The sequence below is a fragment of the Prionailurus bengalensis genome, chromosome C2, assembly GCF_016509475.1.
Source record: "Prionailurus bengalensis isolate Pbe53 chromosome C2, Fcat_Pben_1.1_paternal_pri, whole genome shotgun sequence".
NCBI lineage: Eukaryota > Metazoa > Chordata > Mammalia > Carnivora > Felidae > Prionailurus > Prionailurus bengalensis.
In genome coordinates, this window is record NC_057350.1 from 117,059,300 (window position 1) to 117,075,002 (window position 15,703).

General features: G+C 39.8%; 1 pseudogene; it reads left to right on the plus strand.

Moving 5' to 3' along the window:
* The window catches only part of LOC122491025, a 98,536-nt pseudogene that overhangs the window by 67,846 nt on the left and 14,987 nt on the right, over window positions 1–15,703 (plus strand).

Below are 15,703 nucleotides of genomic sequence, written 5' to 3' on the forward strand. Positions count from 1 at the left end.
CCAGCTTGGAAAGTAAAATACACATGTTTTGTTAAGGAAAACAAATAAATACTCAACAGACACTTACCCAAAAAACAAATTCTGTTCAACCGAATAATAAACACATTAAACTCCCCTTACGCCAGATGAAAGAGCCATTGGGGGTGCGGGTGTAAAGATGAATAAAACCTTTGGTTTCCAGGGGACTGACACAGGCTGTAGGGGGTGACACTGTACATTTACAAGATACAGGAACATCACAGAATTTAACGGTTGAAGGCCCGCTTTTGATTTTTTTTATTTCCCCTCTGCTTGCTCTGTGATCTTTGGCCAGTCATTTGACTTCTGCGCCCTATTTTTCTACCTGTGAAATATTTATGAATAACTAACTCACAGGAGAAGTATGAGAATTAAATAATATAATATGTAAAAAAAAATGCATTTTGAATGCATGAAGTGCTCTACAAAAAGTTAGTTATAATTTGGCCGGAGGCAGGCAGGCAGGACCCGTGGTTTCCAGCTCACATTCCTGACTTGATCTTGCTCTGTATTTTCAGAGACAAGGTAAGGTCCCTTTCAGAGCTCAGATTCTATCTTCCAGCAGAATATATTTCAAGGAAGAATTAAGTATAATAGATAAGAGGAAGTGCCAAAAATAAATAAATAAAGCCCTGAGGAATAAAGGACCATATCCAACTGGGGTAATAGCAGAAGGCTTCTCAATTAGAGCTAACACATACCTGATGGAAATGGCAGATTCCCACAATGGGCTGCTTTATGCTGGTATAAATGCCCCCAAACCAGTGATCACTGTTTCCTAGGATTGCCATTCACAACTCCAATCTACTGTGTGTGAGCGTTTCAAAGAGATTGGTCATTAACAAGTGAGGAAGCAGGATGCAATGCACTGGCACCTAGAGTTGGCTTTGCAGTTCCATCTTTTATCCGGAACAATAGAGAAAGGACATCTGTGCTTGGAGGCTGTCCTCCCCACCAAACATAATGATGTCTTCCCGTTGTTTAAAGGGAGAATATCTTCAAAATGAGAACGGTTTCTGGGAAAATAAGTTTTCTGTAAGGTAGTGAGGAGAGGGTAAAAGAGAAGACGGTTGCCAGGTGAAACACAGTTGTCGCAACCCAGAAGGCTGATGTTGACGTTTGTGAAGGAAGGGCTAGGTCTGTAGCCCTGCAGCATCAGAAATATCTTGAATACTCATTAGAAACAAATTTCCTGGGGGTGTGGGAGGGGTGGTGGGAGAAGATGGTTCAGTTGGTTAAGCGTCGGACTCTTGGTTTCGGCTCAGGTCATGATCTCTCAGTTTGTGAGTTCGAGCCCTACATCAGGCTCTCTGCTGTCAGCTCGCTCTCTCTCTCTCTCTCTCTCTCTCTCCCCAAAATAAGTAAACATTAAAAAAATTTTTTTAGACACAAATCTCCTGAAGCAATAACTCTGATTAGAGTTTAGAGCTTGGAACTCTGCATTTAAAAAGAAACCCACACCAAGAGTGAGATGTATGAAGTTCCTGTCCCAGACAAAATTTTAATGTGGGTATTTAAGAATTTGTATCAGCGGGGCACCTGGGTGGCTCGGTCAGTTAAGCATCTGACTCTTCTTTTCGGCTCAGATCATGTTCTCACAGTTTGTGAGTTCAAGTCCCACATCGGTCTCTGTGCTGGCAGTGGGGAGCCTGCTTGGGACTTTCACCCTCCCTCTCTCTCTCTCTCTCTCTCTGTCTCTTTCTGCCCCTCCCTCACTCACGTTGTCTCTGACTCTCTGAAAATAAATTTTAAAAATGTTTAATTAAAAAAAAAAAGGATTTTTATCAGCATCTGGTATTCTCATGATTCAACCTACAGACCACTTGCTTCTCGTGAGAGAGTCGCTGAATATACACGTACCAGGGACCCGTAAGTGTTAGCGAGTCCCAGCAATGAGGAAACCTCCTTTCCCTCCGTTTAGGCTAAATCCTATAGGACCCCAACTGTGACATTTAGCACCTTTCACTGCATTGATCTATCAATGTGTTTCTCTCCTCACCCTTGACTCAAAGATCCTCAAAGGTAAAAATGATTTTCTACAATTTTTTTAAAAATTTTATTTATTTTGAGAGAGAGCGAGCACAAGCAGGGGAGGGTCAGAGAAAAAGAGAGACAGAATCCCAAGCAGGCTCCGCAGCATCAGTGCTGAGCCCCATGCGGGGCTCAAACTCAGAAACTGCGAGATCATGACCCCAACCGAGATCAAGAGTCCCCCGCTTAACCGAGGGAGCCACCCAGGCGCCCCACGATCTTCTTCATTTTTAAATCTAAGGCCCTCATACAGTGTCTGGCAAATTTCAGATGCTCAATAAATGTTCATTGACTAGAACTAAAACTTGGGCGCCAAAGAAACTTGCCCCAGCCGTGAATGTTAGCGGAGAGCCAACCCCAGAGAAGCCGCTGCAGTTGGCAGCTGTGGAGCGATCGACGAGAGATGACAAATGGTTGGTTTGGCAGGAGTGTGGAGTTGAGGCTGGAAACAAAACAGGGCAGTCCCACAAAGGAATGCACCGGCTGTATCTATTATAAACTCTAGTTCAAAGGAAAACACAGAGGAACCGAAGAAAAACAACTTCAAAGCGTCAAGCATTCGGCAATATTTATTAAGTAACCACTATGGGCCAGGTAGTCTGCCAGATTCTGGGGATGCAGCAGAGAGCGGAAAAGATGTGCCTGCCCTTACAGAGCTAATGGTCACACACATATCAAGGTGCTATGGAGGAAATGTAGAAGGGGCTATGAGGATGTGTACTAGGAAGGCCCGAGTGTGTGTGCCTCTGTGTGTAGCTATGGCTGTTAAGATAAGGGCTGAGGGGCTGGTGGGGAAGATTTGTCTGAGGAAATAAGATACAACCAGAACCCTGAAAAGATAGGTAGGCCGTGATCAAGGGAAGAACAATCTAGGCAGATAAAATTATATGTATAACATCTCTGAAGAGCTTGTCACATCAGAGGAAATTTTTAACATTTTAGGTAGGTCATTAGAACAACAATTCTTAATGTTTAAAAAATTTTAGGTAAGTCATCAGAACAATGATTTTTAATGCTTATTGGTTCCGAGGCAGTCACCATTATTTCCTGTGGCTGGCTGTTGCAAAATCTGCCTATCCTAGCTACCAGAAAACCAGAAGCTCTGGGGTAGACTTCCATCCTTAGGCGGCTCCTTAAGTTGTTCTGTAATGGCGACAACTTTCTTTTTTTATGTTTATTTATTTTTGAGAAAGAGAGAGAGAACGAGTGTGAGCAGGGAAGGGGCAGAGAGAGAGAGACACATATAGAATCTGAAGCAGGCTCCAGACTTTGAGCTGTCAGCACAGAGCTGGAGGCAGGTCTCCAACTTGTGAACCACGAGATCATGACCTGAGCCGAAGTTGGATGCCTAGCCAACTGAGCCCCCCAGGCGCCCTATAGTGGTGACATATTTAGCCAGGGAAGTCCCATTGGAGAAGTCACTTGATTTTGGCACCTCCATGGTCTGAGAATGTAGGAGAGGAAGGATTTTTGAATATTCTCAATTGACCAAAATACTATGCTTTACAGAATAAGTTTTTTGGACGTGAGAGAGAATTTTGTAGCCAAATTGTATTTTCCCCAAAAGTAATGACTTATACAGGAGGTTTGTAAAACTCAATCTCTTATGCTTGTAGGAGGTCAGATTGCACTTCAACGTCAAGAGTGCTGGCACGATGGAATACCACCAGCAGCCTGACGTGTAGTTCTTGGCAACTCTTTTTGGTACCCCCAGTTTTTGGCCACAGTTATGAAACCTTCTTGCCTCTTGATGTTATAAAAAAGAATCTAATTTTCTCTTCTGAATGAACATTCTAGTAGCACTCCATTTCTTCTGTGTGGTATACACTTCATCTCCTCCTATTTTAATCATTTTTCCAAGATCCTGAGTGTCATCAAGAAACTGGGGTTCTTCAATAGCTTCACTCTCCCTGTACAAAAATAATTTGTATGCAATGTTTGTTCTTTGCCTAACAAAGGGAGCATTTCACTCTTATTTTGATATATTATATGTGGTATATACACTAGCTGTTTCAGCCTAGGGAGAATTTTTATGACCAACTAACAAACCCTAGAACAGTATTTATAATGTAAATCCTGATATACCATTATTTATACTTCAGTTCAGTAGCAAAAATTGGTTCTATGATAAATAAACTCTTGTTACCCAATCATTAGTCTATTGTAGCCACACTGACAAGTCAGGCCACAGGCAATGCAATATCACTAACAAAATGAATTAATTTATCTTTTTCAAAGGCACATTGGGGAATTGGAAATGTATGTTTTATAGCAACACTCCAAATAGAAAATATACCTAATAATTCAACATTTTAGGCAGATGTTTCAACCCATCAAGTTTATTTTATTCAACAAATGTTTATTGAGTGCATCCTATGTTCCAGGCACTTTTCTAGGTGATGAGAGTAAACTCTACTGTGGAAAAGGAAACAGAGGATATGCAAATAAAGAAGAAAAAAAAAAAAAGACAAAACAAGTCCAGATTCTGATAATTGCTTTGAAGAGAGAGAGAAAACAAAACAAAAACAAAACAAAACAACACAAAACACAAGCAAGTCAGGTTGATACGATAGTCACCAGAAGACTGTGTTTCCTAAGGTGACCAGAAAATACTTTACGTCATTTGAAGGCCTTTATCTGCTATGAAAAGTCATGCTGATAAATTTACACTGAACCACATGAAATTGCTTATAATCAACATTTTCATTCATAAAAATGGCAAAAATGGCATATCATTTGGTTCAACATAATAGCTGATAACCCTGAGAACCAATAGCAGACAGAATCTTTAGACTTATGGTTTTTATATTAATGCTTTATTTCAAGTTCATAATTATTGTGGGCCTGAATTATCTGAGATTCAGCTTTTCATTCTTTCTTTTTTTTTTTAAGACCCTGCATCTAGTTGAAAAATTTATCACTCCATAGGTCAGATAGATTCCTGAGCAGTATGTCTAGTCCATAAATAGACTTTAAGGACAGGATGTCAGGATGTCTGAAAAAGAAGGGGCCTGTTGGAGCTTCTGTAAATAACACAGTAGCACAGCACTACCTCCAAAGTTTCTGCGCACCACATTGGTGAGAACACAGTGCCTTCGGAGCAATGTTCCTTCAGACTCAGCTCTGCCAGCTGCAAGATCCGCAGTGTGTCATTTAACCTTTCCTAGCCTCAGTGTTTTATCTTTTTTTTAATTAAGTTTGAGAGAGAGAGAGAGAGAGAGAGAGAGCATGTGCTTGTATGAGCAAGTAAGGAGGGGCAGAGAGACAGGGAGAGAGAGAATCCCAAGCAGCCTCCCCTCCCAAGAAGCCAACATGGGACTTGATCATAAGAACCGTGAGATCATGACCTGAGTCAAAATGAAGATACTTAACTGACTGAACCACCTAGGCTCCCCTCAATGTTTTATCTTTTAAATGAGAATAATTACCCTACCTTGCAGGATTGTTGCACATCTTATGGATACAGTAGAGTAACAGGATATACACATTCACTTAGTGGTAATACAAATTCAAATTTGCACTCTTGGGTCTCAAAAGAGGGAAAAGAAAGAGAAAAGGCACTTGCAAAAAAATGTAGGAGATTCCACCTACTTATGTATTCAAAGAACTCATGTGACAGTGTGAGTGAGCGTTAGCTGAGAGGTGTGAATCCACACTTCCTTCAGTTGGTCTCAGGTCCTATCCACCTCTTGTGGTGTAAGCATCTTACCATCTTGAGTTATTTTTATAGTGCTTTAAGATAAGCATTTCTGTTTCGGTGCAAGCTAACTATTCAATCTATGAATTAAAGCAAGAAAGAACATCCTGCCTCAAAGCTGATGGGAAAAAAAAAAGAGCGTTGGTTCTGGATTTATTAAGCGATGGAGTTTCCATCTCCATGGTGATGTTATTGTAAGAGATTTCCAGGAATAATTTTGATATTTGGCTGTACAAGGTAACGTCAGAAACTAAACTCACAGAAGATGCAGTGTTAATGTGAGGTATGTCAAATGCCCCTGGCCGGTGCCTGACAGACTGTAGATGATCAACACGGTTATTTGCTCCTTCAGGGGAAAAAAATGGGGTACTCATCCAGGTGGTGGACACTGAGCCAGTATATCTGGCTGTCACAATCTGAATTTCTACGGACAAAGTACTTCCTTGGTGCAATTTTGCACTTTTCAACCTTGGTCTTGTATGTCACTGTGTTCTCACCAGCACAATAACTTATAAATGATGTCTCATACACTGGAAGAAGTTGAAGAAACATTTCTCGGCTGATTTAATTTAAAATTGATATTCTTTAAGAATCTTTTCAGTTGCATTGCAGGTCCCAATTTACGGCTAACCCATTTTGTCCAACAGGGAGTAGATGGAAAAGCAAAAACTATCTGTCATTCTCTTTCTTTTCTGTGTTTGTCATCTAGGAAGAGAAGCCATGTAAATCACAATAAGGAGCAGCCAGCATCCTGTATCAGAGCTTGTATCACAGTTATTTATAAGGGACAATTCCAACTGGTCACTACCCCCTCTGTTCAACTGACACCCATGCCCTTAAGGTTTATTACATATTTAAATATCACTCATAATATGAAGGACATTAAGCTGTTGTTGTCATAAATCAGTTCTTATTTAGAAGTTTCGTAGGACAAAGTAAGTTCTCTTTCAGTTTTTTTTTTATTATTTTTTTTTGTAATGTTTATTTTTGAGACAGACAGAGACAGAGCATGAACGGGAGAGGGTCAGAGAGAGAGGGAGACACAGAATCCGAAGCAGGCTCCAGGCTCCAAGCTGTCAGCACAGAGCCCGACGCGGGGATCAAACTCACGGACCGCGAGATCATGACCTGAGTCGAAGTCAGACGCTCAATCGACTGAGCCACCCAGGCGCCCCAATCTTTCAGTTTTAAAAACTATTCTGTGGGGCCGCCTGGGTGGCTCAATCGGTTAAACAGGGCCTGCTTGGAATTCTCTCTCTCCCTCTCTCTCTCTGCCCTACCCCACCTCACACTGACTCGTGCAGGCGGTCTCTCTTTCTCAAAATAGATAAATCGGTAAACTTAAAATATTCTGTGCATTATATGGGGGAAAATAGCTTCTTTGTTGTTATAAGGAAGACACGTATAATTCTAAGGGTGTGTATAAATTCATATAGAGAAAAGTTTTTTCACATTTCTATAGTTTTCATTCACTTGTAGATTCAAATGAATCTGATAAACCGAAATGTAGAAATAAGCATACCACAACTGTTACAGTTTTCTGTCTGTAAATGTGATTCACAATCCTGGTGGCAGGAGTTGGAGAACAGGGGAGAAGGTATATGATTGATGGAAGAGATGGACTTTGTAAAATAAGCAGCTTAGATAATAAAGCTCTTATTCATATAAGCTCTCCAGCCAGCATTTATTTAAACAGTTAGATAGGCAGCCTTGAGAAAAGGACATATAGACTGTGCATACAGACTGTGCTATTTGAGAAAACCTTTCTCTCACACACTCTATCTGTAGCATTTGGCAGAAATATCTTCCATTTGGAATAGTCATCATTTCAAATTTTCAAGAGTTGTAGTAGCTCTTTTTTATTTTTTTTAAAGTTTTTTTTTTTCCAACGTTTATTTATTTTGGGGACAGAGAGACAGAGCATGAACGGGGGAGGGGCAGAGAGAGAGGGAGACACAGATTCGGAAACAGGCTCCAGGCTCCGAGCCATCAGCCCAGAGCCTGACGCGGGGCTCGAACTCACGGACCGCGAGATCGTGACCTGGCTGAAGTCGGACGCTTAACCGACTGCGCCACCCAGGCGCCCCAGTAGTAGCTCTTTTTTAAAGTAGGAGCAGATTATGGTCCAGGCTGGTTTTTCTTGTTTTATTTTGTTTGTTGTTTTTGTGTCACTGTTGCAAACGTAGTGACGAGAAGTATGTTAGGCAGAGCAGTGACCTCATCAGTAAATACACTGACAGAGTGAGTTAGCCGTGTACAGGTTCTGATGGGCTCTGTGACTTCAGAGGGTGCCCGTTCGGCTGTCCCCAGAGCCCCCACCCCTGCTAACTCTGGGCACCATGAACAGAGGATTCCCAGAGCAGCCACACAATGCTAAGGACCACAGACAAGTGGACAGTAGTGTCATGGGCATGTTTTCGAATCCCCAGTGTCTCTAGGAAGCACTAAATAGAGTTTGCTACCTCCGGTGGAGGTCTCTAGGGGTCAAGAGCATGAGAATTGATGGGGGCAGGAGGAGTCCCTTAGCAGCCTCTATTAGAAAACAAGAAGTGTCCCTGGCCTCACAAGTGTCACAGCGGAGCTGGACATCAAGGCCCTGACCTGTCACGTATATATACCTGAGAAGTATCAGACAAGCCGTTGGATTCTGCCAAAACCGCTTCTCTAACACAGGCCAGACGTGTGAACGACAGGTAAGGGAATTTCCTGCAGCTCGACAAGGAGAACAGAGCCGAAGACCTTCCCTGAGCTCGCAGAGGGGGAAATGTGATTCTTCACTGCAGGATACATTTCTTTGTTCATTTAGAAAGACGTATCAGAGGTAGTTTTAAAAATAAGTCGTCCGTTTATAAATGCAAGCTTTACAAGGAGTATTTATTTAAACAAATTGTTTAAACACTCCACCAGCGCAGTGGACTGAATCCAGACTTGAACTTAAAGATGCAGGGTGGTCTAATATTGTGAAAGGGATGTGTTTCTGAAGACCTCACATCATTCAATGTACACATGATTTAAGATGGACTTTCCCATGGGAATAAACATAAAGGTTGTGTTTTTGATTTGCATAAATTTCTAGCCAATGGGGCTTAGAGACACCTGACCTGGCTTTTTGTAAAATCTTGCAGCCATGTCATGTCACATATTCTTTTCCCTCCTGTTTTTAAAGATTATTTTTTCCCAGTTATAGGACGTATACGAATCAAAAAATGCCTTCTTTTTCTTGACACTTTCTGTAAAACTACCCCAAGGACCCTCTCTTAAATTAAGAGCACAGAGAATTATGGGAATTCTAGATCCTTTTCAAAGTGTATTTTTTATTACAGCTAAACAGCTTTCCAAAGTTTTTCATCTTTTCAGCAAGTGTTAACACAGCAACTTCAGGAGAACTCGAGCGACATTATTAGAGCTAGGACTTCAGTTTTAGTATTGATACTTCAAAAATTAATACTATAATCATTACCAAAATTACTCACAAAATTTCTGCAATATGTACATCGTGATCAATGATATCGTTTATTTTGTATTTCTGTCTGTCAGCAAGTGACCATAGCAGATACAATTTCCATTTAACCCCACCTGCCCCTTTAAACCCACAAAATTCTTGGGGCACCCGGGTGGCTCAGTTGGTTAAGCTTCTGACTCCTGATTTCATCTCAGGTCATGATTTCACAGTGTGTGAGTTCGAGCCCCACATCGGGCTTTTTGCTGACCATGAGGAGCCTGCTTGGGATTCTCTCTCTTTCCTCTCTCTGCCCCTCCCCACCCTCAAAAATAAATAAATAAACATTAAAAAAAATCAAACTACACAATTCTTGACCATTTTCCAAATCTGGTGTACAAAATGAGCATACTAATTTTCATGCCTTATGCAATGCCCTTATTTCAATAAAGTGACCTATACAATAAAAGCCACTCACTGACAGAGACTATGTGATAGGTACTAAAGTGAGTGATGTTTATTTTTGATTATTTCCATTTTAGAGAAAAGGATATTGAGGATCCAGTTGGGTTGAGTAACTTGAGAGGGTCTAACCTACCTCTTTGTGGATTGCTTTTATTCTGCCAATATTTCTGAATGCAGCACTGTTTTGAGAAGGGTTTGATGGTGATGAAATAACTGATATTGATGTGGTGGCCTTCAAAGCTAGATTTTAGGAGACTGAGAAGAGAATACATGGCAAGGACACAAAGCAAGTAAGAGCCATCCCCTGGATGGAGCTTTTTGGCATCAAAAGTTAGAAGGAGGAAAACAGTGATTATAGGAGGCCCAAGGTTCCAAAGAAAGCTTTTTAAATTTAGATTAGAGATCTATATATTTATAGGCATGTTTCTCTACAGAAAGTAGAAACAATTTAGAAGGGGTTTGTCTCATGTTAACAAAGTACAGAAATCTTGAGTCTCAATGTCTGAACCGGCTCAATGATAGAGAAAATTGTGAATTAGGCAAAGAGTGGTTTTTCTTTTAACATTTTACTTTTCACCCTTTTACTCTCTTCTAGGGCTGTATCTCTAATAAAAATAGCAAAAATAATGATAATAGTTGCACACGTTAAAATAAGTAAGTTTAAGGGCAAATTTAAGTAAATTGACTCACTCAGTTGCTTGAGGCTCCAACTCTTCATTTTGGCTCAGGTCATGGTGCCAGGGTCGTGGGATCAAGCCCTGTCTCAGGCTATGTGTTGAGCATGGGGCGTCTTGAGATTCTCACCCTCTCTCCATCTGCCCCTCTCCCCTGCTCACTCGCTCTCTCCCTAAAGAAAAAAAAAGAAAGAAAAAAGAAAAAGAAAATTTAATATATGTAAAACTCTAAGTAAGGTTCTGAGCACTTTATCTAAATTAACTCATTTAATTTTCACAACATTTAAAATAGGACAGTATCATAATCCCAACTTTATGGATGAGGAAACCATGCCACAGAAAGATTATGTAATTTTCTGAAATTGTCCACTGTCAAAGTACTTATTTTGTCTCCCAGGATCCTCACTATTTTCATGGTCTGAGGGCCTGTGTCTTTTCATTTGTCTTCTTGCCTTTATCAAAATGTATTTGCCCTGTGTCTCATATAACTCATTGATGAGGTAGATTCAGACCTAATCATTTAGCTTAATGTGCCTTATTTCCAAGGTAATATATTTGTATCAAATAAAAGAAGGAGGTAATACCTGGGTCTTTTTTACTATCAAAATTCGCCAACTCACAGAAATAAAAATCATTTTCACACCCGAAAACAGAAGTTTACTTATCTAATGCAGACATTGGGTTACAGAATTAGAGCAGAATTGGTTTTAGACTTTTTTTTAATTTAAAAAATAAGAAAATATAAGTTAACAAGAGGTATTATAACAATGTATTTAAAAATAAGAATATAAAAATATTTTTAAAAATAAAACCATGACAACATTGTGGTTATATGTCATCTCCGTGTAATGATGACTGAAGGAAATAAAAGGAAGATGAAGAGTATAGACCAGTAAAGACAAAACTCTTAAGCATAGAGAAAAAATGAGGAAAGTTTAATTTCTTGTCTCCTTCAGAAAACGACTCTTCCTTCAACATACAACCTCCTCTTAAGGGCCCCAAATTCCTCACGATGGCTTCAGATTTCATACTCCAATTCTCTCTACCATCAATCCTTCTTCTGCAGTTCCGCTGTCCTTCATGGTAAGACTTTCAAGAGCAAGAACAGTTTGCCCTGTAAGAACAAGAAAGTCAGCGGGCCAGATGTGAGTCCAAATCTCACCCTTCCTAGCTTGGTGAGCTTGGTAAATGGCCAAGTGATAGGCAGAACAAGATCCCTTATCCCAAAGATGTCTATGTCCTAACCCTTGGAATTTATGAAAATATGAGGACACATGGCAAAGGAGAACTAAGTTGCAAGTGGAATTAAGTTTGCTAATCAAATGACCTTAAAGTGGGAAGACTATCCTGGATTATTCAGATGGGTGCAGTGTCATCATAAGGGTCTTTAAAAGTTGAAAAGGGAATCAGAAGATAAACCGAGAGAGATGGCAGTATGTGAAGGACTGGCCCCATGTTGCTGGTTTTAAAGATGGAGGAAAGAAGCCATGAAATAAAAAAAAATGGGTAAAATCTCAAGAAGCTGGAAAAAGCAAGAAAATGGATTCTCCTCTAGAGCCTCCAGGAAAGAATGCAGCCGTGCTGATACCTTGATTTTAATCCAATGACAATAGATTTCTAAAATGCAGAACTGTAAAATAATACATCTGTGTTGTTTTAAGTGACCACGTCTGTGGTATTTTCTTACAGCAGCCATAGAAAATTAATCACTCCCAAAACCTTTTTCTTTTTTTTTTTCTTGTGCAAAACAAAGATACAGAAAATAACGCATAGTCTCACAGAATTGTTGCAGATACTAAAAGACATGATGATTGTGAAGAGAGCATTGTAAACTAAAAAACACCACAAAATTTTTAGATATTATAACTTAAAAGAATTAGTCCTTCTTGCCCTCAAACTTTCTCTAAAGAATATTCAATTGAATTGATTGAATTCTCAATTAAAAAAAATTATGTTTACTTATTTTTGAGAGAGAGAGAGAGAGAAACAGAGACAGAGACAAAGTGCAAATGGGGGAGGGGGAGAGTGAGTGGGAGACACAAAATCCCAAGCAGGCTCCAGGGTCTGATCTATCAGTACAGACCCGACTCGGGGCTCAAAGCCATGAACCGTGAGATCATGTCCTGAGCTGAAGTCAAACGCTCAAATGAATGCGCCACCAAGGAGCCCCTGAATTCTCAATTTTGCATTTGGCATTAACAATGCTATTTTGTATTTATGAAGAAGTCGTAAGTTGGCATTTTTGGTATACTATAATATACAACTTGATTCTGAAAATAGAGCATAAAGTATGGTGCTCTCAGCAAAAAAAAAAATTATAAATTTTGCTGGTAAATATGCCAAATTATTTCATGTTTTGAACTAAACAAAATGGGCCTTAGATGTGATTCCTAAAAATAAAACTGTCATCCATAGATCACAAACCTAGAATTGTGGAAAACTTCAGAAGTCAGTGAAAGATGTCAGTTTTTTTCAAAACCTAAAAAGTTTTTATTGAGAGTTATTAATAATAACTCTAAAATCTGTCCTTTTGTGAGTATAAGATTTTTTTATGTCATGTAAGAACGATGACAGATCAGCTAGATCTATATAAAGGCTACTTATTATACACTAGTGGCCCTCCAGTGCAGTCTGGGGACCTCAGGGTTTCAACCTCCCTTCAAGGAGCCTAAGAGGTCAAAACTATTTTTGAGAAATACTGTTTTAATGGCAACATTATTTAATTTTCCATTCTCATTTTCTTGCAGGCATACACTTCCCATTTCTAATCTGGTGAGTAGTGATAGATAAAACCTATATAAACAAAAGTTCTTTGGGGGTCTTAACAATTTTTAAGAATGAAGCGTTGTTGTGAGGTATATTGATCAGTCAATTCTCCAAACTATTCCAGATAAAACAGAGGTAGGGAAATGTTATGGCTAAAATGTATTCTCATACAAAGGAGCTAAGAAAGAGAAATACGGCGGCAAGCCTCATTAAGAGTTTTCCTTGAGGCTAGAGTATCCTGAGAAAAGCATGTGTGGGGAAATGGGGTGGGGCCAAGGGGGTGTAGCAGCTTACCCAATAGCACCCTGATGGCTTCAAAGATGTGATGCGAACTTTCCAAAAGTGCCTAATTTACTCCAGGGGAGTAGTTCACACCTCATTATGGGCCCACAATTGCAAATAAATGCACAATAATGAGAGCTACAATAATATTGCAAAACTATGTCAGGATAACGACAAAAGAACAAATTTGTACACAGAATTCTCCCCAACCATAGAGCACCCTTTGCTAATTATTAATATCCTGTGTTCACTATATAATCTAGCCATTGGACTCTTTCTAAAAATTATTTTTGACTCATTCGCTGATGATTACAGAACGAATCATCTTTGATATATCCTCCTTTGATTTCACTGCAATTCTCTGACTGCTGTCAGTGAGGGGCCCCCATTGATTTCTTTTATGAAATAGCTCATAGCTGGCAATCCCTCTTTATTTTCAGTCCTGATACTCAGGATCTTCCTGCTAGGCTACTCTGAAATACACTTTTTTTCCATTTCATGTAAATAGATGAAAAGGTTTCAATGGTTAATTATTTTCATTCATTCAATTGAACTTATTTTCTACCTTCTACATCTCAGGAATGCCTAGAAAAATGGTTTTTAGGCTCGAGAAACACGGTGAGGAACAAGACAAACAGAATCCGTGTTCTCACAGAGCTTACATCCTGGTAGAGGTAGACAAATAATAAATAGGTAAACAAATACATAAAGTATTTCACATAATGATTAAAAATGAAGGAGAAAATGCAAATGAGTAATGTTATAGAGAATGATAGGGGTGATGTTTTTTATTTTATTTTATTTTTTAAATGTTTATTTATTTTGAGAGAGCAAGAGAGTGAGTGCAAGTGGGGGAGGAGCAGAGACAGAGGGAGAAAGAGGATCTGAAGCAGGCTCTGCACTGACAGCAAGTCAGATGTGGGCTTGAACTCATGAACTGTGAGATTATGACCTGAGCCAAATCAGTCAGTTAACCAACTGAGCCCCCCAGACACGCAAGGGGTGATATATTTTTTTAATTTTTTAAAATTTTTATTTATTTTTGAGAGAGAGAGAGAGAGAGCTCGAGCAGGGAAAGGACAGAGAGAGAGAGAGAGAGGGAAACACAGAATCTGAAGCGGGCTCCAGGCTCGAGCTGTCAGCACAGAGCCCGACACAGGCCTGAACCCATGACCTGTGAGATCATGACTTGAGTCCAAGTCGGACGCTCAACTGACCTAGCCACACAGGCACCCCTTAGATAAGATGGTCAGGGAGTTCTTCCATGTGGACTTGATATTTAAGGTAAATCTCACATAATGAGAAGGAGAAAGCTATGTGAAGATAGCGAAAAATATTTAAGCATACCAAAAGCTAAGGTCCTAAAGCCTATCAACCCCACATACTATCTAGAAAATGAGGAACATAAAGAAGACATGACTGGAGCATGGAGAGACTGAGGCGTTCTTGCACAAGATAGGTGGTCATGTTAGATTACACAGGTCTTCTAGAACATGGTAAGGAGTTTGAATTTCATTCTAAGTTCAAAATGAAGTTACTGAAATGTTTTGAACACACCTTGCATGGAAAATGGAATGCAGGGGGTCAAAGAGTGGAAACAGAGAGAATGGTTTGAATTCTCATAGTCCAGACAAGAAAGGAGTGTGAACTGGGTAAGGTAGTAGCTGGAATGGTGGATGCTTCAGGATATTTTTTGGAGGCAGAGTTCACATGCCTTGTTGATAAACTGAAGGTAATGAAAGAAAAATGAAAGAAAATGGAAGAATCAAGTGTGGCTCCCGTGGTTTCCAGCAGATGGGTCCTAACCTCATTTGTCCAGCCTTCAAAGCAAGCGTTCTACATCCCGAGCTCCCCTCTCCATACTACAAAACCCCAGTCATCAATCTTCCTTATTCTTTTCGCATATAGTGCTCATTCTCACTTTGCCCAGACGGTTTCCAGTCATCACTCCTCCACGTTCACCAGTGCTGATTATTATGATTCACATTGTAGTTTGTATCTCCTTACTGAACTGCCATCTTTTATTATGTGTTGCTTCATATTAGTGAGTGTTGTGTCCCCAGGTATATAGTAAGTGACTATCTTATGTTCTTTAAAAGCCACATGCCGACTAACCACATTTGAGAAATAAAGCCTTGCTGTTTAATGGCCATATTTATTTTTTGTAGCACCTATACCTAATCTGATGCTATCTAATTTACCTGTTTATTATCTGTTTTTCTTATTAGAAAGTTCTTGTCATGAGAGTGGAACTTATCACTTCTTGGACCCTAACACTTGCAATACGTCCTGCCCAGAGTATCATATTTTGTGTCAGGAACTGTTCCAGAT